This window comes from Arachis hypogaea, chromosome 19 (assembly GCF_003086295.3).
Source record: "Arachis hypogaea cultivar Tifrunner chromosome 19, arahy.Tifrunner.gnm2.J5K5, whole genome shotgun sequence".
Classification (NCBI taxonomy): domain Eukaryota; kingdom Viridiplantae; phylum Streptophyta; class Magnoliopsida; order Fabales; family Fabaceae; genus Arachis; species Arachis hypogaea.
The window spans coordinates 98,552,685-98,579,987 of record NC_092054.1 but is presented as its reverse complement, the minus strand read 5'-3'; the positions used below and the strand labels follow the sequence as shown (position 1 = coordinate 98,579,987).

Genomic DNA, 27,303 nt, shown 5'->3' with positions numbered 1-27,303 from the left:
ATGAGTAAGTAAATTGGAATGTAAACTGAGGAAAATTAAATGATATGAATAAAAAAAACCTTGACTGGGAATTGATTAGTTAGAATCTCTATCATTGATGGAATGATTTTTTAGATGGATTTATAATTAACGGTTACTCTGTTTAGTTATCCTTTACTAGGTAAGGGAAAGTCAAACAAGTTGGATTACTAGATCCGTTCACGAGTTACAACCCACTTAGTTCAAGGGATTGACGTTGGTGACAGGATAGCAATTCAACAATTAACCCAATTACAAATTTTCTTTCGATCCTTCCAACTCAAGAGTTCCTTTTCAATCAATTCCCCATCAGTAATGAGACTACTCACGCATTGTAAATAATAAATCCATAACATAAAAGGAATTAAAAGAAGACATGATTATTGGAATTGAAATTGAATTAAAAAGAAATAATCCTTGCGTTAATTAATCATAAAAGTATCTGAATGACAGAATTGAACATAACAAAGAACATGGAAGAATAAAACTAAGTTAAGAGAACAAACTAGAATGATGAAGTCTTGATGAGGAAATAACTCTTCTCAATGTTCCAATGCTAAGGCCAATTGAAAATTAAAATTCTAAAAACTAGAGAGAAAAAAACCTAAGAGAGTGAAAAACTAGATCTAGAACTATTGAATGAATGTGTGTGTTGTTTCTGCATATTCTCTTACTCTAGTCTGCTGTTCCGGGCCGAAAACTGGGCCGAAATAAGGTCTAAAAATCGCCCCCAGCGAATTCTGCAGATTATGCAGATCGCACATGTCACGCGATCGCGTCGTCCATGCGGACGCGTCGCTTGCGCTTTTTCCAATCCGCGCGCCGCGCAAGCCATGCGGCCGCGTCACTGCGATTTGCGCTCCTTCGCGCGGTCGCGTGAGCCATGCCACCGCGTCACTTCTCGCTGGTTATCTCCTCAAATTCTTGTGTTCCTTCCATTTTTTGCTAGCTTTCTCTCCAATCTCCATCTCATTCATGCCCTATAAAGCCTGAAACACTTGACACACAGATCACGGCATCGAATGGAATAAAGGAGAATTAAAATTACATAATTAAAGTCTCTAGGAAGCAATTTTCAAACATGTACTGAATTTAGGAAGGAAATCTAAATGCATGCTAAATTGATGAATAAGTGGGTAAGGATCATGACAAAACCACACAATTAAACACAATATAAACTATAAAATAGTGGTTTATCAACCTCCCCACACTTAAACATTAGCATGTCCTCATGCTAAATTGAAGGAGACAAGGAAATAAGTATGAACATGTAGAAACTCATGAAATGCAATGCAATCCTACATATATAAATAAATGCAACTATATGATTATTGTCCACTTGATCAAAAGTAAATAAGCTCTTCAAAACAATTACAAATCAAATTCCACTAATTCTATCATTATACAATAAAACCGATAAAAGTGCAAGAAGATAGCTTATGAAAGCAGGAAACATGAAAATTCAAGCATTGAACCTCACTGATAATGTATGTACGCTCTAATCTCTAGTGTATAGGGTAATCACTCTATTCTTCTCTAGTCATGTTTTCTAATTTTTGTTTTTCTCCTAACCAATCAACAACAGTTAATATACCAATGCAAACATCATGAGATCTTTTCAGGGTTGTAATGGGGCCAAGGTGCAGGTAAGGGTATACATATGGCTAAGTGAGCTTTATAAATTGAATCTTTAATTAACCTAAGCTCTCACCTAATATACATATATTCTATATACTTTTAAATTCATGCCTAGCTACCCATAATTCCCTTTTTCAACACATACTCATATTTCAACTTTGTATTTTAATTCTATCATATGTGCATTGATCTTTGAATTCTGAATTTAACATTGGGGTAATTTTGTCCCCTTATTTATTTGTTTATCGTTTTTTTATTGAATTGAAATAAATAAAGCTTATCAACGCACATAGATTTTTATTCTTATAGTTTCACATGAATAGGTATCCAAATTCCCTTTAAATTTTCATGACACATTCCCTTAACAACTTTTGTTCCCACAATTTCCCATACTTAACTAGCACACACAATTCTATCTTAAGCTAACCAAAGATTCAATTTGGGATATGCAATTATTTTTCAGCTTGAGGTTAGTAATGTGGTAAAATATAGAACAAATGGGGTTTTAAAGGCTCAAAGTGGTTAACAAAGGTAATTGAAAAGGGTAGGCTTGATTTGGATAAGTGAGTTTAAATAAATAATGGCCTCAATCATGTGCAAGCATGTAAATATAATAAATATTGGACATATAAGATAAAACAAAATATAGATTACAATCATAGAGAAGTAAACACACAAGAATAAAATAATTATGGTTAAATAATGTAACCATACATAAAGGCTCAAATCTTTCACAGGTTGTGTGTTCTTTAGCTCAAACATCATGTTCCAAATACAACTCAAGCAGATTTATCATAAAAATTTTGAAAAATTAGTGAAATTTTATTCCAAAGATAGATTTTTAAAAGAAACTTATTGTCTTTTCAATCAAGTAGAACATGCATGCAACTATTCTATAAAGGAGAGAAAATCTAACTAAAATATCCTAATTATTGGTGTACAGAGAAGAGAAATTACCTCCGGACGTCAGGTACTGACCGACCTCCCCACACTTAAGGCTTTGCACCATCCTCGGTGCCATCTGTTAGGAACAGGGGTGGGCTGGTAGCAGTATCTCCATAGTTGAGACTATCATGGCTCCCGGTGCTGGTAAAAGAAATGGAGTCCGGAGTGTCTGAGTCCTTGAATTTGCCCATGATCAGCTCCTTGAGGTATGTGAATCGGCGCTTGTTACGACGCTCTTTCATCTTAGCTTTCAGTTCATGCCGATCCAACTTTTCAAGTATCTGCTGGAGCAATTTCTCAGTTGTAGATGCTTGTGGTGTTGAAGAAGGAATAACTTCAACTGGCTCAGTAGGCTGGCTTGTAGTGGCTGTGAAAGTCTGAGGTATTTCCCGTTAGGGACATATGATCATCCCGTGGAAGTATGGCTTTGGTGTCCCCAGCTCTGTAGGAGACTCCGGCTGCTGAGACAAGATCTGAGACCAGGGCGGGAAAAGGTAGGTTGCCCGCGATTTGTACGTGCTCCATGGCATTCCGGATGTATCTTGAGAGATTCAGAGGTTGGTCTGTAAGGATGCACCATAGTAGAACAGCCATGTCTGCAGTGAAGGAGGACTCATGAGTGCTCGGAAAGACGTAATGGGACATGATCTGTGCCCATACGCGAGCCTCCAAGGTAAGTGCGGAAGCCAAGATTCCCTTAGGGCGGGTACGGTGGTATCCGTAGATCCAACGGCTGTCAGGTAATGCGATGACTCCGAGAACGGAGTCCCAGTCAAATTGGTATCTCTGGCGCTGAAGGGTGGCTTCTTGAAAAGCGTCCATTCCTGCTGGAATAGGGGGAAGACTCAGAACGTGCTGAATGGCCTCTTCTGTGATGGGGACTTGTTGCTGCCGGACATAAATAGACTGCAGGGTCGGTATGTAGAAGTTTGAGTAGAACTCAACTACCCAAGAGAGATTAACCTGCCTCGGCTGTCTCCGTAAGAAACCCCATTGTCTTCGTTCAATTTGCGACTCAACAAAGGAGGCAATATTGGATGGGAGGATAAGAAGGTATTCATTGTTATAGTTCCTTTCTGCTAGGATAGGGAACATCTGCTCACAGTAGCGATTGGGAAATCGCGCAGTGTCCTTTGCTGGAAAGGCTTTCTCCTTGTCGTCAACCTTTATTATCCTCTTAACTCTTTTTGTTGAGGGCTTGACTGTGGTTGAAGAAGGCTCTGCCACTAATGCTCTTTTAGTTCCTCTTCTTGCTGGTGGTTTGGAAGTAGCTTTCTCTTTTCCTTTCTTGGTGGCCATCCTGAAAGAAGGGAAGAGAAAGGAAATTAAATTCAAAGAGATAGAGCAAGGAAGAGGGTGTTGTAAGTGATAGTCAATGCACAATAAAGATAAATGGCATTAACACATGGTCTGGATTACATGTGAAAAGCTCATCAATGAAATATAGCAAGCGCATGTAGGACAATGGAATGCAAGAGGTTTATTGGCATGCAGGCAAAGGCATGAGTAGCATATATCAAACATTCAATGTCCAATTTAGATTACCATTTGTAACAAACTAGCCATCACGTTTGTATTGACAATTAAATTTAATTAATAAAATATGAAAGGGAATTTGTGAAAAGCAAGCATTGCATATTAGAGTAAAATAATGTGAAGAAGTGCATAATGCCATATGGGCTTTTTCACAAACACATAGCATGCATGTAGAATAAGCTCTTGAAAGTATGAATTTGAACATGCAAGCAATCCCTTAAAAGGTAATATATATGATTGTCAAACAAATTTATAACAAACCATAAGCATATAAAGATAAATAATGACTCACATAAATAGACAACACCAAGTAAAAAGGAAAAGAAAAGAAAAGAAAATAAGAACAATGAAGAAAAGATAAGAAGATAACATATGAAAATAAGAAGAATAGTAGAAAAGTGAGAAAGAAGAAAAGAAAAACCTTGTTAATGGGGGTGAGAAAGATAGAGAATGAAAGATGAGATAGAAAGGGGAAGGGAGAAAGAAGAAAGAAGGAGGGAAAAGAAAAATTAGGATTTGGAGGAAAGAAAGATAAGATAATTTGGCAACTGAGGTTGAGCTGTGCGGCGCATGCGACGCGGCCGCGGAAGGCACGCATTCGCGTGGTTGCGCTCCAGGTAAGGTGACGCGATCGCGTCGGTCACGCGGTCGCGTGACCTATGTTGCGCTGCTGGCGCGGGTGCAGCCTCGCTCCAGCACAACTCTCTGTTCGATTCATTTTGATTGCCAAAATTGGGTGACGCGATCGCGTGGGTCACGCGATCGCATGAGTGTGCGTTATAAAATGGGTGACGCGGCCGCGTCAGTGACGTGGCCGCGTCAGTGACGCGGTCGCGTGACAAGGATTGTGCTTCCAGCACCAATCCAGCATCACTCTCGCACAGAATGCGACTGTGCACCTTTTTACGTCGAAAACTCAGGGCACGCGGCCGCGTGGGGCACGCGGTCGCGTGGGAGGCCATGATTTCCATGCGACGCGGTCGTGTGGGGTAATTTGTGCCATTGACACGACTCCAGCGCTGCTCCTGCGTAACTTTCTGTTCATTTTTATTTTTCTTTACTCCCCCTGCCACGCGGACGCGTCGCTGGTGCAATCGTGTCGCGCGGCGAAATTTTTTTTTTTTAAAAAAGAAATATAAGGACATGTAGGTGTAAAAGCATGAAAGTATTAATAAAGAAAAGAGTTATTGAAGAAGAAAAAAAACTAAAAGTGAAGAAAAGAACGATCATACTGCGGTGGGTTGTCTCCCACCAAGCACTTTGCTTTAACGTCCGTAAGTTGGACGCTCCACTAGCTCAATCTGCTGCTATGTGGGGATCTTCCAAGTGGAGGATCTCAAGCTCCTTGCTTTTCTGCACTTTCTCAGTATGGTACAGCTTCAGGCGGTGTCCATTAACCTTAATAAGTTCAGAGCTTGAAGGATGGCTTAGGTGATAAACTCCGTACGGTTCAGCCTTCTCTACTCTGTATGGACCTTCCCATTTTGATCTTAACTTACCGGGCATTAGCCTTAGTCGAGATTTGTAAAGGAGGACGAAATCTCCAGGTTGAAATTCTTTCTTCTTGATGTTTTGATCATGCACAGCTTTCATCCTTTCCTTGCAAATTCTGGAATTCTCATAAGCTTCTAGGCGAAGGTTCTCCAGTTCCTGCAATTGCAACTTCCTTTCAGCTCCGGCCTTCTCAATTTCCATGTTGCACTCTTTAACTGCCCAGAAGGCTCTGTGTTCGATTTCAACTGGGAGATGGCAAGCTTTTCCATAAACTAAGCGAAAGGGACTCATCCCAATGGGTGTCTTGTATGCTGTTCTATATGCCCACAGTGCATCTTGTAGCCTGGTGCTCCAGTCTTTTCTATGAGGCTTCACTATCTTTTGTAAGATACGCTTAATTTCTCTGTTCGACACCTCGGCTTGCCCATTAGTTTGGGGATGGTAACCTGTTGCAACTTTATGGATTATCCCATGCTTCTTCATCAATCCTGTTAGTCTCCTGTTACAAAAATGGGAGCCTTGATCGCTCACGATCGCTCGTGGTGATCCAAAACGGCATATAATGTGGTTTCTCACAAAGGAAACAACAGTGTTAGCATCGTCAGTGCGGGTAGGGATTGCTTCCACCCATTTGGAAACATAATCCACAGCTAACAATATATAAAAATATCCACTAGAATTTGGAAATGGACCTATGAAGTCAATGCCCCATACATCAAAAATTTCACAGAAAAGCATATAGTGTTGAGGCATCTCATCCCTCCTGGATATATTACCAAATTTCTGGCATGGGATACAAGATTTGCAAAACTCAGCAGCGTCTCTAAAAAGAGTAGGCCACCAGAATCCACAGTCTAAGATCTTTCTAGCTGTTCGTTGAGGGCCAAAATGTCCTCCACTCTCAGATGAGTGACAGGCCTCTAAAATGGACTGGAATTCTAATTGAGGCACACAACGTCTAATTATCTGGTCAGCGCCACATCTCCATAAATATGGGTCATCTCATATATAATATTTAGACTCACTTTTCAGCTTGTCTCTTTGATGTTTAGAAAAATGTGGAGGAAATGTGCGGCTAACTAAATAATTAGCAACATGTGCATACCAAGGGACTACCTCAGATACTGCTTGTAGGTTATCAAAAGGAAAATTATCATCTATAGGAGTAGAATCATCCTTAATATGTTCAAGGCGACTCAAGTGGTCTGCTACTAAATTCTGATTACCACTCCTATCCTTTATTTATAAATTAAATTCTTGTAGCAGCAGTATCCAACGTATAAGCCTTGGTTTGGACTCCTTTTTAGCTAATAGATACTTTAGAGCTGCGTGGTCCGAATACACTACTACTTTGGTACCAAGTAAATAGGCCCGGAATTTATCCAGAGCAAAAACAATAGCAAGAAGTTCTTTCTCAGTAGTAGTATAATTGGACTGGGCAGTGTCTAAAGTCTTAGACGCATAGGCAATAACAAAAGGATCCTTACCTTCACGCTGAGCCAGCGCTGCTCCTACTGCATGGTTGGAAGCATCGCACATGATTTCAAACGGCTGGCTCCAGTCGGGTCCTCTCACAATTGGGGCTTGAGTTAGAGCAGTCTTCAGCTTATCAAATGCTTGTTTGCAATCTTCACTGAACTCGAACTCAATGTTCTTCTGCAGTAATCTGGATAAGGGAAGTGCCACCTTACTAAAGTCTTTAATAAATCTCCTGTAGAAACCTGCATGGCCAAGGAACGAACGGACTTCCCTCACAGAAGAGGGGTAAGGTAAACTAGAAATAACATTCACCTTTGCTGGGTCTACAGAAATACCATTATTAGATACCACATGTCCTAATACAATCCCTTGTTTTACCATAAAGTGGCATTTTTCGAAATTCAATACAAGGTTTGTATTAATACATCTATCTAATACTCTAGATAATCTATCTAAGCAAAGGGTAAAAGAATCACCATAAAAACTTCCATATAGTCCTCAGTAAGATCAGAGAAAAGACTCATCATGCACCTTTGGAAAGTAGCTGGTGCATTGCACAAGCCAAAGGGCATTCTCTTATAAGCGTAAGTCCCAAAAGGACATGTAAAAGTAGTCTTTTCCTGATCCTCAGGAGCTATATGAATATGGAAATAACCTGTGTAACCATCTAGAAAGCAATAATGTGATTTACCTAACAGGCGATCCAACATTTGATCAATGAATGGAAGTGGGTAGTGATCCTTACGGGTAGCTTGGTTGAGACGCCTGTAATCAATGCAGACTCTCCAAGCATTCTGAACTCTAGTTGCTATGAGCTCTCCATGCTCATTCTTCACGGTAGTGACTCCGGACTTCTTGGGCACCACTTGTACTGGGCTTACCCATTCACTGTCTGAAATGGGATATATGATACCGGCCTCCAATAGTTTGGTCACCTCCTTTTTGACAACTTTCAAGATGGTGGGATTCAATCTTCTCTGGGGTTGACGGACAGGTCTTGCTCCCTCTTCTAAAAATATTCTGTGCTCGCATACTTGAGGGTTGATTTCCACTATGTCTGCCAAACTCCACCCAATTGCCTTCTTATGCTTCCTTAGCACATCAAGTAACTGCTCTTCTTGTTGAGAAGTCAGTTCTCTTGCAATAATAACCGGAAGCTTCTGCTCATCCTCGAGATAAGCATATTTGAGATGTAGAGGGAGAGGTTTCAATTCTAACTTTTGATCATGGGCAGGCTCTGGATTATCTGGGGCTTGTGAAAATGGCGAAATGTCCTCATTGTCAGTTAAGAGGGTCCCCACACTTGGACCTTGTCTAGTGTGCCTCCCTTCAAACTCTTCTTTTTGAACTTCAGCCACACTTTCGTCTATGACATCACACTGGAAGATAGAAAGATTTTCTGGGGGGTTGTCAATTACTCCATTCAAATTGAAGATCACTATGCGGCCATCTATTTCAAAGGAGTATGTTCCTGAAAAAGCATCCAATTTGAATTTTGATGTTTTCAGGAATGGTCTTCCAAGTAGGATTGATGATGGCTTATCTGAATCATTATGGGGCATCTCCAAGATATAAAAATCAGTGGGAAATGTGAGCCCTTTAATGTTCACCAAAACATCTTCAGCAACTCCAGCCACTGTAATAATGCTTTTATCTGCTAACACAAAACGAGCTGCCGACCTTTTTAAGGGAGGGAGCCTCAAAACATCATATATGGACAAAGGCATTATACTGACACATGCTCCTAAATCACACATGCAATCATAAATTACTACACCACCAATAGTACAACTAACTATGCAAGGACCTGGATCACTACATTTTTCAGGTAATCCTCCCATTAAAGCAGATATAGAACTACCTAAAGGAATAGTTTCTAATTCATTAATCTTGTCTTTATGGATACATAAGTCTTTTAGAAACTTTGCATATTTAGGTACCTGTTGAATAACATTAAAAAGGGGGACAGTTACCTCGACCTTTTTGAATATCTCTACCATTTTAGGATCAGGTTCCAGCTGCTTCCTGGGCTTCCTTGCAAGCTGTGGAAATGGAATGGGAACAGTGGTTTCCGTGGTGCCTGCGCCTTTTGGTGCTTCTTCTTGTGGTTGAGCTATCTCTTTTTCAGCTATGTCCTGTATATCCTCTTCCTCTTCAACATCTTCGATTTCCACCACCTCTTCAGCTGAGGCGTATTCTGGTGAGCTTGGTTCCTCCTGATTCCTCTCCTGTAGTGTAGTTCCAGACCTCAGGGTGATAGCATTAATGCCTCCCTTTGGATTGGGTAATGGTTGAGAGGGGATTCCAGTGGTGCTTGAAGGTTGGTTACTGGAATTTTGTGCTGAACCAAGCTATGTCATAAAAGCTTGCAGAGTAGAGGTGAGACCATTCAGACTGGCGTTAATACTGTTCACTCTGGTACTTTCCATGGCCAGTTGTCTTTTCTCAAAAGCTTGTAATAAATCTTCATTAGAAGATACAGAAGAATGAGTAAATTGAGAGGTTTGCTGTTGATTGTGCGGTGGTCCTTGGTTTTGCCTCAGGTGAGGTGCTCTGTAAGGTTGATTTTGCTGCCTGTTGTTGTTATTATTCCACCTCTGATTTCTCTGATTATCTCTACCTCCCCTGTTATTGTTGTCCCTCCAATTCTGGTTTGAATTGTCCTGCCATCCATGGTTATTATTTCCACTTTGATTGTACCCTTGGTTGGGGCGGTCATAGAAGTTGTGAGTGGATGCCACCATGTTGTCTTCTTGTTGGAGCTGCGGGCATTCATCAGTGTAATGGCTGTAATCAGCACAAATTTCGCAAATTCTTTGTGGACTAGTTGTTGGTTTTGCTGCGGTTGAGTTTGCTGAGCTTGTTGATTCAACTGCATTTGCTTCAGCAGGTTGGTCATCTCACAGATGCTTTGAGTTAGAGCAACAGTCTCTCTGCCAGAAGATACTTCTGCAACGGCTTTTGAATGGCCTTGCTTCTGTCTGTGGTTCCGAGTAGATTCAACTAAATCACTGATCAATTGCCAAGCTTCATCAGTGGTCTTGTACTTCTTCATAGACCCATTGCTGGCACTTTCCAATGTGGTCTTATCTTGGGGCCTCATACCTTGTGTGATATAGCTGAGTAGCACGATCTTGTCAATCATGTGGTGGGGGCATGCTTCCAGAAGATTATTGAAGCGCTCCCAGTATTCAAAGAGAGTCTCATTGTCATCCTGAACAATCGTAGAGATATCCTTCCTCAGTTTATCAATAACTTCAGATGGAAAGAATTTCTCCAGAAACTCCTTTCTGAGTGTATCCCAGTTGGATACATTTGCTAGAGGTTGAGTGTAGTACCACTCTCTTGCTTTTCCCTCAAGAGAAAACGAAAAAGCTTTCAGCAGAATTGAAGTTTCATCAGTGCCGTCACGCCTGACAGTAGAACAGGCTGCCTGGAAATCTCTCAAGTGCTTGATAGGCTCTTGAGCAGGTAGGCCATGAAACTTGGGCATCAAATTTAACAGTGCGGTCTTTATTTCAAAATCTGTAGCTACCGCTGGATGATGCACTTGAAACGGTTGTATTGTAAAATCAGGAGCTCCTTCCTCCTGAATGGTAACTCTTCTAGCTGCCATGTTTTCTGCACGTAAAACAATCGAATCAGTAGAACGGGGGCTGGTTTCTTCCTCAGATTCACTTTCAGATCCGCCCTCAGAGCGGGCTAGCCTACACTGTTCTCGCCTTATTCGTGAAATAGTCCTTTCAATTTCAGGATCGAATATTAGCAAGCGCAGATCAGGAAGTGAACGCGTCATTTGACGGAAGAAACATGCAGCTCATAGTAGCAAAATTAAATAAAATACAAATAAATAAATTCTAATTAATAAAATTAGCACTCTATTGCAACTCCCCGGCAACGGCGCCAAAAATTGATGGGAAGCAGAAGCTGATGAATTAAAAAATTATTAAATTTGATACGTTGCAAGTATAATTCTTAATTCACCGAAAATCTGCCTATCAATTTAGAAATGTGTCACAAAGAGTTTAAATCAAAATTACTGGGAGTTTTAAGTCCCAGGTCGTCTCCCAACGAGTTGCAGAGAAGGGTGCTATCTTATTAATCAGAGGTTCGAAGAAGTTGAGGTAAGTAAATTGGAATGTAAACTGAGAAAAATTAAATGATATGAATAAAAAAAACCTTGACTAGGAATTGATTAGTTAGAATCTCTATCATTGATGGAATGATTTTTTAGATGGATTTATAATTAACGGTTACTCTGTTTAGTTATCCTTTACTAGATAAGGGAAAGTCAAACAAGTTGGATTACTAGATCCGTTCACGAGTTACAACCCACTTAGTTCAAGGGATTGACGTTGGTGACAGGATAGCAATTCAACAATTAACACAATTACAAATTTTCTTTCAATCCTTCCAACTCAAGAGTTCATTTTCAATGAATTCCCCATCAAGTAATGAGACTACTCATGCATTGTAAATAATAAATCCATAACACATAAAAGGGAATTAAAAGAAGACATGATTATTGGAATTAAAATTGAATTAAAAAGAAATAATCCTTGCGTTAATTAATCATAAAAGTATCTGAATGACAGAATTGAACATAACAAAGAACATGGAAGAATAAAACCAAGTTAAGAGAACAAACTAGAATGATGAAGTCTTGATGAGGAAATAACTCTTCTCAATGTTCCAATGCTAAGGCCAATTGAAAATTAAAATTCTAAAAACTAGAGAGAAAAAAACCTAAGAGAGTGAAAAACTAGATCTAGAACTATTGAATGAATGTGTGTGTTGTTTCTGCATATTCTCTGACTCTAGTCTGCTGTTTCGGGCCGAAAACTGGGCCGAAATAAGGTCCAAAAATCGTCTCCAGCGAATTTTGCAGATTATGCAGATCGCACATGTCACGCGATCGCGTCGTCTATGCGGACGCGTCGCTTGCGCTTTTTCCAATCCGCGCGGCCGCGCAAGCCATGCGGCCGCGTCACTGCGATTTGCGCTCCTTCGCGCGGTCGCGTGAGCCATGCCACCGCGTCACTTCTCGCTGGTTATCTCCTCAAATTCTTGTGTTCCTTCCATTTTTTGCTAGCTTCCTCTCCAATCTCCATCTCATTCATGCCCTATAAAGCCTGAAACACTTGACACACAGATCACGGCATCGAATGGAATAAAGGAGAATTAAAATTATATAATTAAAGTCTCTAGGAAGCAATTTTCAAACATGTACTGAATTTAGGAAGGAAATCTAAATACATTCTAAATTGATGAATAAGTGGGTAAGGATCATGACAAAACCACACAATTAAACACAATATAAACTATAAAATAGTGGTTTATCAATTACTTCATTAGTGGAGAAAATTAAAGCAGTACTAACTAGTTTTTTTTCGGATAATTAATTATATTGCAGCACAAAATCATGTTATCTTTTAAGTTAAAAGAACCTAAATTTGAATCAATTAGTCTAAAGCCATAGACATTTTGAACATTTTGGGCTCCACAAATAATCTATACTTTTTTTTCGGTACGAAATTCAACTTTAATTTTTATTTTTATTTTTTCACCATCATGTACATTGAATTTGTCAATTGCAGTTTCAAGATGCTTAATTTAACAAAATTCACCTGTTACGACTTCTGAGATGTATAATACAAATAAGAGCCATAGAAATTAATTCAATGTGAATCATGACTCCAAAAATGTATGTACTTAACAGAAGACTTAATGGTTCTTTCATTTATTTATTCAACAGCATCATAAATAATTATTAATGTTTGATATAATTTAATAAGAGTACCACCATACGCTGCTGTAACCACAAAACAAAGATGTTTTAACTAGCGCACAATTGCTGTAACCAAATACCGATAAGAGAAAATTCATGAAATTCCTCATGAACCTTACACAAAGGCTCAGACGACAATCTTCTAGAGTTATGTGGTTGTGCGATTTCATCCGTTACCACTCGCATGTGATCTAGTGCGATTGGATTATTGGAAATTGTGGGATTGAATGGGTGAATAAATATTGTAACAATGTCATAGTTACCATAACCACAAGATAAAAATGCTATAACCAGTGCACAATTGCCGTAACCAAATAATTTGTGGAATTTCTCATAAACCCAACACAAAGGCTCGGACGACGATCTCCTAGAGTTTTGTGGCTGTGTGGTGTCATTCGTTACCATTCACAAGGGATTTAGTGCGGTGCATTGTTAAGAATTGCAGAATTTAAAGGGTTGGATAAATTCTTCTAACAATGGCACAATTGCCGACCACAAGATAAAGATGCTGTAACCAACACACAATTTCTGTAACTAAAAACCAATATGAGAAAATTCGTAGAATTTCTCATGAACCCAACATAAAGGCTCAGACGACAATCTCTTGGAATTCTGTAGTTGTGTGGTGTCATCCGTTACCACACGAAAGGTATCTAGTACGGTTGGATTGTTAGGAATTGGGGATTGAAAAGGATGGATAAATTCTTATAACAATGACATAGTTGTCGTAACCACAAGACAAAGATGCTGTAACCATCGTACAGTTGCTGTAATCAAATACCCATGTGAGAAAATTCGTGGAATTCCTCACGAACCCAACACAAAGGCTCGGACTACGATCTCCTAGAATTTTTTTTGTGTGGTGTCATCCATTACCACTCACAAGGGATCTAGTGTGGTTGGATTGTTGGAAATTGTGGAATTAAAAGAGCTAGATAAACTCTTGTAACAATGGCACAGTTGCTTTAACCTAAAGAAAAAGATGTTGTAACCAGCGAACCATTGTTGTAACCAAATACCAATGTGAGAAAATTGGTAGAATTACTTATGAACCCAACACAATGGATCAGATGACAATTTCCTAGAGTTCTGAGGTTATGTGGTGTCATCTGTTACCACTCACAAAAGATCTAGTACGGTTGGATTATTGAAAATTGTAGGATTAAAAGGGGTGGATAAATTTTTGTAACAATGGCACAATTACCGTAACCACAAGATAAAGAAGCTATAACTAGCACACAGTTGTTGTAACCAAATACTAATATGAGGAAATTCGTGGAATTACTCATGAAGCTAAAACAAAGGCTCGGATGCCGATCTTCTGGAGTTTTATGGTTGTGTAATGTCATCCGATTATTGGGAATTGAAGGATTGAAAAGTCTGGATAAATTCTTGTAACAATGGCATAGTTTCCGTAATCCCAAGACAAAGATGCTGTAACCAGTGTACTATTGCTATAACTAAAAATCAATGTGAGGAAATTTGTGGAATTTCTCATGAACCCAACACAAAGCTTCGGTTGACGACCTCCTAGAGTTCCGTAGCTGTGGGGTGTCATCAGTTAACACTCGTAAGGGATCTAGTGTTGTTGGATTATTAGGAATTGTGGGGTTGAAATGGTTGGATAAATTCTTGTAACAATAGCACAGTTGTTGTAAACACAAGACAAAACTGCTATAACCAGCGCATAATTTCCATAGCCAAATACCGATGTGAGGAAATTCGTGGAATTGCTCATAAACCAAACACAAAAGGCTTGGTTGTCGATCTCCTGGAGTTCTGTGGTTGTGTGGTGTCATCCATTACCACTCGCAAGGGATCTAGTGCGGTTGGACTGTTGAAAATTGTGGGATTGAAATGGTTGGATAAATTCTTGCAACAATGACACAGTTGCCGTAACTCCAAGATAAAGATGTTGTTACCAGCGTACAGTTGCTGGAACCAAATACCAATGAGAGAAAATTCGTGAAATTCCTCATGAACCCAAAACAATGGCTTAGACGATGATCTCATGGAGTTTTGTGATTGTGTGGTGTCATCCATTATCACTCGCAAGGGATCTAGTGCGGTTGTATTATTAGGAATTGTGGAATTGCAAGGGGTCGATAAATTCTTGTAACAATGGCATGATGTCTTGAAAGCTGTCTCTCAACAATTTTCTATCGGCAAGTGCACCAGATTGTCGTCAAGTAAAAACTCACTATAGAGTGAAGTCGAATCCCACAGGGATTGGTTGGTTGATCAATGTTAATTGGAGAATTGTTCTAGTTGAGCTGAATCATAATTGGAATCGGGATTGTAGAATGTAAATTGGTAGGAAGCTTAAATTGTAAGAAATTTAATGAACAGAAATTAAATTACAGAATCTAAAGAACAGAAACTTAAATTGCAAGCAATTAAATGGGAATGGGGATATTGAGCATCAAATTAAAGACAGAATATAAAAGAATGGGTAGATCAGAGATGGGAAAGCTCATTGGGGTCAGGAGATGTTATAATTCTCCGGATCAAATTCATTTTCATCTCTTCCTCAATCAATGCATTCATTAATCTCCTTGGCAATCTTAGGTGATTGGATCCCAATTCCTTGGCAATCTAATCTCGGTAAGCATGAACAATTGCCCAATTCCTTGATTTAAGTGCTCATGGGAAGAGATGATGTATGGTCACTGATTATACCACACATATTCATAGATTAAAGTGTTGGTAGGATTACATATCACGATATCCATCCAAACTCTAATATAATCCAATGTGAGAAAGCATTTCTAGCATGATCTCCTTATTCATCTTCTAAGGTTCAGAGGAGATCCAATTATGGATAGCTTCTTTTCCAAGACAACTATCCACTGGGATGAAGAACGAAAGCTTTCTAGCAAGACCAAGAGAAAAGAAAGAAGAAGAAGTATGAAAACTAATATTGATCCATTGAATTACACAGAGCTCCCTAAACCAATGAAATGGTTTTAGTTGTTCATAGCTCTAAATATGGAAAAAAGAATTGAAAGATACATTGCAAAAAGAAAAAGTGTAGAGAGCAGAAAATTAGGCAGAGTTTTTTTTATAGTATATCAGCCCCTCCTAACTAACTTAAACTCTAAGCTATTTATACACTTTCTTCCATTGATCTTCAGTCTCTGAATTGGGCTTTTGGCCTTAATTGAAATGGGTTGAAGTTGCTCCCATTGGCTCCCCATGCTGTTGAGAATAGATGTGCTTGAATTGCAGTGTTCTGATGCCCACGTTGGAGTCCACGTTTGAGGGCAAACCTTGAGTCAAACGTCCTTCAGAGAAAATGGAATTTGGGCGTTGTGAGCAACGTTTGACTCAACGTTGGAGTGCCAACGTTTTCTTGTCCACGCGTACGCGTGGATGGTACAAATTACCAGTTCACGCGTCTGCGCTGCCTATGCGTGCGCGCGTTTGGGGTCAGAATTCTCATCCACGCGTACGCGTGAGTGATGCGTGCGTGTGGATGCAAATTCCCAATTCAGTTTTTGAACGTTTTCGCGCATGTTGGCCTCAGCGTTGGACCAACAACACTCCCTCCAACATTGATTTATCCACGCGTGCGCGTCATCTACGCGTACGCATGGATTGCCAAATTGCACGCTCACGCGTACGCATAGCATATGCGTGCGCGTCAATGCGCTTTTTCAAAATCAAGATTTTAGAGCTCAGATCGCGCACATTGGCCTCAACGTTGGACTAGCAACGTTCCCTCCAACGTTGGCCTATCCACGCGTGCGCGTATAGCACGCATACATGTCACCACAGTTTTTTTCTAATTTTCCAGAAAGCACTTTGTATCAAGCGTTGGAGGTAACGTTGGCTCACCAACGCTCCCTCTAATGTGGGTATCAGATAATTATGTAGAAGATCCCCTGTTTCATTCCTCTCAATGTTTGAGGCAATGTTGGTGGTCCAACTTTGGCCACCAACGCTGCTTCCTCTTCATCCTTTCCATTGCCATTCTTCAACCTCCTTCCATGCATTTCTTCACCTATCATCAAGCAATATATGCATCAAAGCCTTGCTAATATCATGAGAGATTGCATCATTCTTAGCACACAAGTAATTATGGCATAATTCTCATGAAATTACATCAAATTAACCATGGTTGAATGAGTCTAGGCATACATGAATTTTTAACCCAATTGCTTACTTATAGCTCAAGAAAGTGCATAAAACCTAATGAAATCAAAAGAAAAAGGCTAGTAAAACTAGCCTAAGATGCCTTGGCATCACAACACCAAACTTATATCTTGCTTGTCCCCAAGCAAGCATTGAATTATGAGAAGAATGAATGAAACAGAAGGTAATACACATCCATATTAGCAAGTGATTGAAATTGATTCATGGGGTTTTATGCAGAGAATGTTGCAGCTCACTTTTATTGACTCTTAGGTGAGAAGTGTCCCTTTAAGCATCAACCAACATACTGCTATGACCTATTATTATTCATCCTTGGTTTTTGATTTCTTTGTTTTAGAACTTATTTCTCACTTGTAGCTTAGTGTCATGTGTTGTAGCAGCTTTTTAGCTTATTTTCACTCAACACATATTCACCACAGACACTTGGCTCACAATTCTTCTTAAGACATTGGTGCCCAGCACCTCTTTGGGTTACTAAATGCCTTGTAACTAGGTTGCTTTTGATAATGGACTTTCGATTGATAATCCCAGGTTAGTTAACCCAAGTTACCAAGTGTTAAGGCACTCCATAGAACCTAATCATCCAAGCAGATCCTAGTACAAAGACACCATAGGCGGCATATGTCTTAAGGTCCAAGCTATTGGTGTCTAACCTTGTTCTTTGTTTCTTCCATTTTTGTTGCTACTTTTGGCTTTTCTTTTTCTTTATTTTTATTTGTTTTCTTTCTTCCAAGGATTTTTATTTGCTAAGATTCATAGACAGCAGCTTAGTTTACACTAAAGAGGGACACTCTACCCTTTTATTAGTTATTAGTGAGCTAGCTACATCCTCAGACACGTATACCACCACTCAATCTTTATTTTATTCCTTACCAAATGGAACTATTTCACTTCTGTTCAAGAATTTCTTTTATTTAATTAAAACAAGGGAACAAGCATACATTCAAGCAAGTGAAATTCACCCAGACACTTAGACTAAAACACTTATTTGGAATTTAAAGAAAACAAACAAACAGAATTCAAATGATTTCAATTTAAAGTGAACTAAACATGAAGACATGTTCTTTCTTATTGATGAACAAAGAGCAACACTACCTTTCATTCCTTTGGTTGCTTTCCTTTGCTTGATTCTCCTTTCTTTTTGGGGTCTGGTTTCTTTTTTCTCCTTCTTTCTTCTAGTTGCTTTTTAGTTCCAAACAGCTCCTCATCCCACAATCCAGCATCCTTCAACTGTTGCTGCATCCTTTCTTCATTTCTCTTGCATCTTTCTAGTTGTGCCTCTACTGGTCGGTTAAAATTTTCAAATGGAGGGATTCTTTGATTCAGTAAAGGTAGGCTGCCCACTAGATAGTCAAGCATTGCTTGAGTATCTATGTCATACTTTATCCTGTCCCTATGTCTAGCTTCTCCAACTGTATGGTGCATATTCTTCCATTTGAACAGGTCCATGATGTAGCCTTGTTGCTTATCTTGTTGGTTGGACAGCTGGTTGAAGGATTATTGAAACTGGGAAGATTGCTCTCTTTGTGATTCCAAAAATCTTGCTTGGAAATCTCTCTGCAGGTCCATCATCCTCAGCTGGAGCTCCTCCTGTTTTCCTGCCTTCTCATGTACTGCAATTGGAACTCTTCTTGCTTTTCTTGAGCTTCTATGTATTGTTGAGCCAGCCTTTCGATAGCTTCTTTCATTTGACTCATCTCCATGGTGGTTTGGGCTGGGAATTGTGGCTCTTCTTCTTGTTCTTCTTCTTGTTTTTCCTCCTGTTGTCCTTCCTGTTGTTATTCTCCTTGTGGTTCTTCTCTTCTTTTCCTTCTTTGTGGTCTCCTCCATTGCTGGGCAATTGTAACATTCATCATCCTTTCCAAGGTCATTGGAATCCACGAAATCAGCCAAATTGGATTTATATCCTCTAGTGGCACTCTGGCTTTTATGCATAACCGCATGATGGTGCTTGGGTAGTGAAGCCAGGCTTCAGCTGAACTTTTTTTAGAGATCTTTTGAATGTCCTTTGCAATGGTCTCAAGGACTTTTATCTCCCCTCCTACCATGATGCAGTGTAGCATGGTGGCCCTTTTTTTGTTAACTTCTGATGTGTTTACGGTGCCCAGGATTGATCTTCTTATGAGTTCATACCACCCTTTTGCTTCAGGGGTGAGATCTTTCTATCTCAGGTGTTTGTGCCTTTCATAAACGTCCCTCTTCCAATCAGTATTAATCACACAGATATCACTAGAAATTTCATCATAGTCTGGATTGCCATTTATTCTCTCCTGATAACCGGGCTCATCAAAGTGTGCTGCCCTTAGGCTTAGAACCCTCATGATGCTCTTCGGGCTAAAATCAACCTTCACACCCCTTACATAGCTTTTGTAAGTAGTGGAAATGGTTGTGTTCATCCTTGTTGTATTAGCATAAAACTCCCTTATAATGTTGGCATTGATTCTTGTGATCGGATTAGTGAGGGCCTCCCATTTTCTTTTTCTTATCTTCTCTCTTATTTCTAGGCATTCACATTCGGGCAACTGGAAAGGGATTTCTGACAATATCCCCTTGGAGTTCATCCATACATATTGTATTTTATGAAATGATGATTTGAACCTCCATTGATCATATTCAGATCTTTCTTCTTCAACAGCTGGCTCTTTCCCTTTCCTTCTTTTGTGGCCTAATGAAGATGCCATGGTTATCTTAGTATTTAGCCAAGTAAGGGTAAAAGAGTGGTGATGAGGCACGGCTAGTGAGACTTAAGTGGAATGAGAGTGTAGCTAGGAAGTAAAGCAAAGTGTATGGAAACAATTAGAACAAGAGTGACTTGCAGCACAAGAGAACACAATTATAAGTTGAGCTTTCAGGAGCACAAGACCGAGTTTATGAGTGAGAAAGGGTGGAAACTTGAGTTATGAGGCACGGTCTACTTAAGGCTATATATAGTAAACATTGATGGAGAATGGATGGTTAGGTTTCTTTGTGAAAGGTTGAGAATGAAGGGTATGCATGTAAAGTTGAATGAGAACAAAGTTTGCCTCTTCATTAGGCATGTGGCTCGGTCATTTAGGTCTGGTGCACCTCCCAACAATGTACAGATTTATATTCCCCAAGGAGTAGATTCCAAAGCCATGTGACCCACTTTTCCTCTTCATGCCAACCGTACTTGTCTTCTTTTGTCCATTTCATCCATCTTCTCTTTCTTATGCCTAGACAAGACAAAATTGAATTCAAAAGGGTGGCAGTAACAATTGAAAAGTTATGGAAAAAAATTAATCCCAAGTATTCCTCATGACACATCTATCAACCGTGACTTCTTTAAGCTTTTATATGTAACACCAAACTTAATGTTTGGCAATGCACTCTATGACTTAAATCCACCAAGTTGTTCATGGAAAACTCAATGAAACTCTTGTCACTATTGATTAAATCATTATGAGAAACACTTTATTTTTTGAATATGAAATTAAAAAAATGTAAAACATGGTTGTAAATCCATGGAATTCAAGAATTAAGACAATTTGACTTTCTTCAATTTTCACATAGTATATATGTGACACCAGCTCAATGTTTGGCCATATACTTCAAGAAAGTACTATAGTATATGTTCCAAGATGGCTATATAATCATCATATTCTGAGAACCATCTCGGGGTGCCTTTAGGCACACCAAACTTAGAGGTGGATCATATACTTCAAGCTGTTATATGCAAGTGTTCACTCTGTCTCTTAGAGCTTGAATCCATGTTAGTAAACCAATGATTATTCATATCAAAGCAGTAAAAGCAATAAACTAAAGCATGGGTTGCCTCCCATGGAGCGCTTCTTTAGCATCATTAACTTGACGGTTGGTTTCTGTCAGGGTGGATTGTAGTGCCTCATGTCCTTTCCTCGCGCATGAAGCTTTCTCCACTTGATTCTTTGATGATTTCTATATGTTCCAAGGAAAGGGTCTTTCTGATTCTGAACATTTGAGGTAACTGGGATGGAATAGTTGGAAGATAGGGTGGGGTTGGTGGATGGTGGGCTGATATCACCTTGTCTCCAGGAGAAAAACCTTCTGTAGGAATCTTCTTGTTTCTCCACCCTTAGGAAATTTCTTCACAACTATTTTCTCTTCTTCCCGTAGTGCTCCATTGACTCTTGTGTTAGGGAGGTCCATGTTAGCTGTTCTTCCTGATTCTTGTGGTTTCAGCTCTTTCTTGAACTCCCTTGGTTGCTGTATCTCTTGAAATTCTTGTTTGTTCACCAAGGATTGTTGCTTTCCTCCAGGCACATTTTGCTGTGATCATCCTTCGGCTCTTTAGGTGTGGGCTCAGATTCAGGTGTAGATTTAAAAACATGGAAGGTGAGATGTTCATCATGTATTCTCAATATTAGCTCTCCTTGTTCCACATTGATGAGTGCTCTAGCAGTGGCTAAAAATGGTCTCCCTAGGATGATTGGATGGAGGTAACTTTCTTCCATGTCCAGAACAACAAAGTCAGTGGGGAGAAAGTAATTTCCCACTTTGACCAATACATTCTCGACTACTCCTTCAGCTTGCTTCTGAGTCTTATCAGCCAATTGGATGATTACATCTGTGGATTTCAGCTCATTGATTTGCAACCTCTTCATGAGAGACAGATGCATCACATTTATGCTAGCTCCTAGATCACAGAATCCTCTATCAATTCTTGTCTCTCCTATGGCACAGGGGATATGAAAGCTCCCTGGATCTTTTTTCTTCAGAGGTAAGTCCTTCTTGATGAGGGCACTACATTCCTTGTTCATTATCACTATTTGTCCTCCTTTTAAGGTTCCTTTCTTGGTCAGCAGCTCTTTCATGCACTTGATGTATGTAGGCATCTGTTGGAGAGTTTTGATGAAGGGTATGTTGACACTGAGGGATACAAACATGTCTAGGAATCTTGAGTATGACTTCTTTTTCTCACCTCCCCTGAGTCTCTAGGGAAACGGTGCCTTTGGCACGTAAGGTTTCAGAATTTCCTTCCTTTTTGGTTCTTTCCCCTGTACAGGTTTATTTCCTTGTTCTTTTTCTTTTAAGTTTCCCTGGGAACTTCCTTGGCTGTGCTCTGTTGGCTTGCTGGTATCTTCTTCCAAAATTTCTTCAATTTTAAGAGTGATTGCCTTATATTCCTCCCATCTCACTTTCTTCATTTCTCTTCTTGGATTTTTCTCAGTGTCACTGGGAAAGCTATCAGTGGACTTAGAAATCTGCTGTGAGAGGTGTCCTACTTGAGATTCGAGACTCTTAATAATCTCTCCTCGGCTTTTCATACTATCTCTCACTTCTTTCTTGAAATTCCTGTTGTCCTGGACTTCCTTGCAAAGATTGGTGAGCATAGCTTCAATCCTGGATAGCTTGTCCTCTGATGGTGGATTGGGAATTGGATGTTGAGGCTGATTGGCTTGGGCTTGGTATAGTGGCTGAGAAGAATTGTTGTATGGGTGTTGATATGATCTTGGATTGGATTGTTGGTAGGTGTACTGGTTGGGATTATGAGGTTTCTGATCTTGGCCTTGGTTCTGTTGGTCTCCCCACCCAAAGTTTGGGTGGTTCTTCCAACTAGGGTTATAAGTTTTAGAATATGGATCATGAGCTTGCCTAGATGAATTTTCAAGGTAATTAACTTCCTCCCAGTTAACTCCTTCCTCTGTGTCCAACTCTCCTTGAGGTGATGGTTGAGTATGGATGGCTGCAGCCTAATTCTTCTCCATTTGCTTGGTCAAATAAGCTAGTTGCTTAGTGATCATCTTATTTTGGGCCAGGATTGCATCCATATAGTTTAATTCCATGACTCCCCTGTTGTTACTTCTGTCTGAGGCATAAAAATTCTCATTGTCAGCCACTGTTTCTATGACATCAATGGCTTCTTCAATGATTTTCTTCTTGTTAAGGGAGCCTCCAGATGAGTGGTCTACAGCTTTCTTTGATTCATAGGAAAGCCCTTCATAAAAGATATGTAGTTGCACCCAGTCATTAAATATTTCAGGTGGACATTTCCTTGTCAGATCTTTGAATCTTTCCCAGGCTTCATATAAGATTTCACCATCCTGCTGTCTGAATGTCTGCACTTCAGTTCTCAGTCTATTCACTCTTTGAGGAGGGTAGAACCTTGCTAAGAATCTATTTACCACATCTTTCCAGGTTGTCAAGCTTTCTTTGGGAAATGATTCTAGCCATTTAGATGCTTTGTCCCTAAAAAAAAAGAAACAGTAACAATCTATAGGTGTCAGGATGAGCACCATTAGATTTAACTGTATCACAGATCCTTAGGAAGGTAGTGAGATGCTGATTAGGGTCTTCTTGGACACTTCCTCTGAAAGAACAATTGTTTTGGACGAGTGTGATGAGTTGAGGCTTCAATTCAAAATTATTAGCATGGATGGTTGGCTTTTGAATGCTGCTACCACAGTTTCCTGGGTTTGGATTGATGTATGAGCCTAGAACTCTCCTCTCTTGTCCAGCAGGATTGGCTGCGCCTCCTCTGGCATGATTGTTCACCTCTCCTTCATGATGGTTTTCCATATCATCCTCCATGTTTATATCCAAGTCCTGCTCTTCTTCTTCTGCACCAATGGCCTTCTTTCCTCTTGCTTCCCTCCTTAATCTAAGGAAGGTTCTTTTTGGTTCACTGTCAAAAGAGGTTGAAACCTCTCTTCTACCTTTCATAAAAATACCAAAATAGGTAGCAACTAGCAAGTGAAGATTTCACAGTTAATGAAAAAAATACGGTTAGAGCAATTCAGGTAATTAATCAAACAGTTAATGAGTCAGTGGATTAGTTTTGCTGGAAAGTAAGGAAATAAAGAAAAATAAAGAGAAACAACTAAAATTGCAGAAAGTAAATGTAACAGCAGAAATTGAAATTGAATTAATCAAAAGAAAAGAAAAATGCTCAATCTAGTTATCCTCCAATTTAGTAATTGTCAATACAAAACCAATCCCCGACAATGGCACCATAAACTTGATGTCCTGAAAACTGTCTCTCAACAATTTCCTACCGGAAGCGCACCGGATTGTCGTCAAGTAAAAACTATAGAGTGAGGTCGAATCCCACAGGGATTGGTTGGTTGATCAATGTTAATTGGAGAATTGTTCTAGTTGAGCTGAATCATAATTGGAATTAGGATTGCAGAATGTAAATTGGCGGGAAGCTTAAATTGCAAGAAATTTAATGAACAGAAATTAAATTGCAAAATCTAAAGAACAGAAACTTAAATTGCAAGCAATTAAATGAGAATGGGGATATTGAGCATCAAATTAAAGACATAATGTAAAAGAATGGGTAGATTAGAGATAGAAAAGCTCATTGGGGTTAGGAGATGTTATAATTCTCCGAATGAAATTTATTTTCATCTGTTCCTCAATCAATGCATTCATTAATCTCCTTGGCAATCTTAGGTGATTGGATCCCAATTCCTTGGCAATCCAATCTCTCTAAGCATGAACAATTGCCCAATTCCTTAATTTAAGTGCTCATGGGAAGAGATGAGGTATGGTCACTAATTATACCACACATATTCATAGATCAAAGTGTTGGTAGGATTACATGTCACGATATTGATGAGCGGATAATTTATACCCTTTTTGGCATTGTTTTTACATAGTTTTTAGTATGTTTTAGTTACTTTTTATTATATTTTTATTAGTTTTTATGTAAAAATCACATTTCTGGACTTTACTATGAGTTTGTGTGTTTTTCTATAATTTCAGGTATTTTCTGGTTGAAATTGAGGGACCTGAGCAAAAATCTTATTCAGAGGCTGAAAAAGGACTGCAAATGCTGTTGGATTCTGACCCTCCTGCACTCGAAGTGGATTTTCTGGAGCTATAGAAGCCCAATTGGCGCGCTCTCAATTGCGTTGGAAAGTAGACATCTTGGACTTTCCAGAAATGTATAATAGTTTATACTTTACCCGAGATTTGATGGCCCAAACTGGCATCTAAACGCCCACCAAAGACCCTTTTCTGGAGTAAAACGCCAGAACTGGCACCAGAATTGGAGTTAAACGTCCAAACTGGCACCCAAGCTGGCGTTTAACTCCAATAATGGCCTATGCACATGTAAATCTGAATACTCAGCCCAAGCATACACCAAGTGGGCCCCAAAAGTGGATTTCTGCACTTAGTTACTTATTTTCTGTAATTCCTAGTAGCTAGTTTAGTATAAATAGCACTTTTTAGTATTGTATTCGCATACTTTGGATCTTAGACCTATCTTTTATCACGTTTTGGAGGCGGACCATACGGCCATGCCTAGACCTTTCTCTCTTATGTATTTTCTACGGTGGAGTTTCTACACCTCATAGATTAAGGTGCGGAGCTCTGTTGTTCTTCATGAATTAATGCAAGTACTATTGTTTCTCTTTCAATTCACACTTACTTCTTCTCCAAGATGTACTCTCATATTTAATTCAGTAAAGTCAGAATGAAGAGGTGACCCGTGACAATCACCCACTATATTCGTTACTCGCTTAGCCAAGATCCACGTGCTAGACAACCACAAGCAGTCTACATGATGTTCAACGTAGTCATTGGACGACAGCCGGAGTATATTCTCTTAGGTCTCTAAGCCACGATTCGCATCGTCTCTCCTGACAACAGAGCATCCGAATACGTGATTAGAACCTTCGTGGTATAGGCTAGAACCAATTGGCAGCATTCCTGAGATCCGGAAAGTCTAAACCTTGTCTGTGGTATTATGAGTAGGATCTGGGAAGGGATGACTGTGACGAGCTTCAAACTTGCGAATGTTGGGTGCAGTGACAGTGTGCAAAAGGATAGAGAGATCCTATTCCAATGCTAGTGAGAACCGACAGATGATTAGCCGTGCGGTAGCTGTACCTGGTATTTTTCATCCGAGACGAGAAATCCGACAGTTGATTAGCCGTGCAGAAACCGTACCTGGTATTTTTCATCCGAGAGGATCATACAGCTTGCCATGGAAGGGAGGACGCTTGGTTGGAAGAAGATAATAGGAAAGCAGAGGTTCAGAAGTAACAAAGCATCTCCAAACGCTTATCTGAAATTCCCACTAATGAATCACGTAAGTATCTTATTTTATTTTATGTTTTATTTATCTTTTAATTATCAAAACCTCATAACCATTTGAATCCGCCTAAATAAGATTTACAAAATGACCATAGCTTGCTTCAAGCCGACAATCTCCGTGGGATCGACCCTTACTCACGTAAGGTATTACTTGGACGACCCAGTGCACTTGCTGGTTAGTTGTGCGGAGTTGTGAAAAGTGTGAATCACAATTCCATGCACCAAGTTTTTTGCGCCGTTGCCGGGAATTGTTCAAGTTTGGACAACTGACGGTTCATCTTGTTGCTTAGATTGGGTAATTTTATTTTATGTTTAAGCTTTTTATTTTTATTTTCGAAAAAACAAAAAAAATTAGTTTTCGAAAAATTCAAAAAATTTTTAAGAATGGATTCTAGAGCTTCATGAGATATGTTGAAGCTTGGTTGGCTATTAAGCCATGTCTAATCTTTTGGACCGAGGTTTCCACTTTCTATTGTAGAAAGGACATGTCCGTATTTGTATGCTAAAGCTTGGCTGGCCATTTGGCCATGTCTAATTCTTTTGGACCGAAGCTTTAGACTAACATTGCACGAATCCTGGAATTCTTATTAAAAATTTTGAATTTCTTTATTTTCTTTTTCCAAAATAATTTTTGAAAAATTTCAAAAAAATTAATAAAATCATAAAACGAAAAATTTTTTTTTATGTTTCTTGTTTGAGTCTTGTGTCAAATTTTAAGTTTGGTGTCAATTGCATGTTTTTAATTTTTCTTAAAACTTTTGAAAATTCATGCATTATGTTCTTCATGATCTTCAAGTTGTTCTTGATGATTTTCTTTGTTTAATCTTGTGATTTTCTTGTTTTGTGCGTTTTGTTATTTTTCATATGCATTTTCGAATTCATAGTGTCTGAACATTAAAAATTTCTAAGTTTGGTGTCTTACATGTGTTTCTTTTCTTAAAAATTTTCAAAAATATGTTCTTGATGTTCATCATGATCTTCAAAGTGTTCTTGGTGTTCATCTTGACATTCAAAGTGTTCTTGCATGTATTATTTGTTTTGATCTTAATTTCTTATGTTTTGTGTCATTTTGTTGTTTTTCTCTTTCTTCATTAATTCAAAAATAAAAAAATAATATCTTTCCCTTATTTCACTCATAAATTTCGAAATTTTGGGTTGACTTAGTAAAAAATTTTTAAAATTTAGTTGTTTCTTGTTAGTCAAGTCAA

The 27,303-nt window shown here is 39.1% G+C and overlaps 2 non-coding genes across 2 annotated transcripts; both read left to right on the top strand.

Annotated features, from left to right (window-relative positions):
- Nucleotides 1–10,249: 10,249 nt before the first annotated feature.
- LOC112781266 (small nucleolar RNA R71) lies at nt 10,250–10,357 on the top strand. Its single transcript, XR_003192052.1, has one exon. It is a non-coding gene; the product is annotated as a small nucleolar RNA R71 (small nucleolar RNA).
- A 12,669-nt stretch (nt 10,358–23,026) lies between these two features.
- On the top strand, nt 23,027–23,130 carry LOC112782140 (small nucleolar RNA R71). Its single transcript, XR_003192878.1, has one exon. It is a non-coding gene; the product is annotated as a small nucleolar RNA R71 (small nucleolar RNA).
- The last annotated feature ends 4,173 nt before the right edge of the window (nt 23,131–27,303 follow it).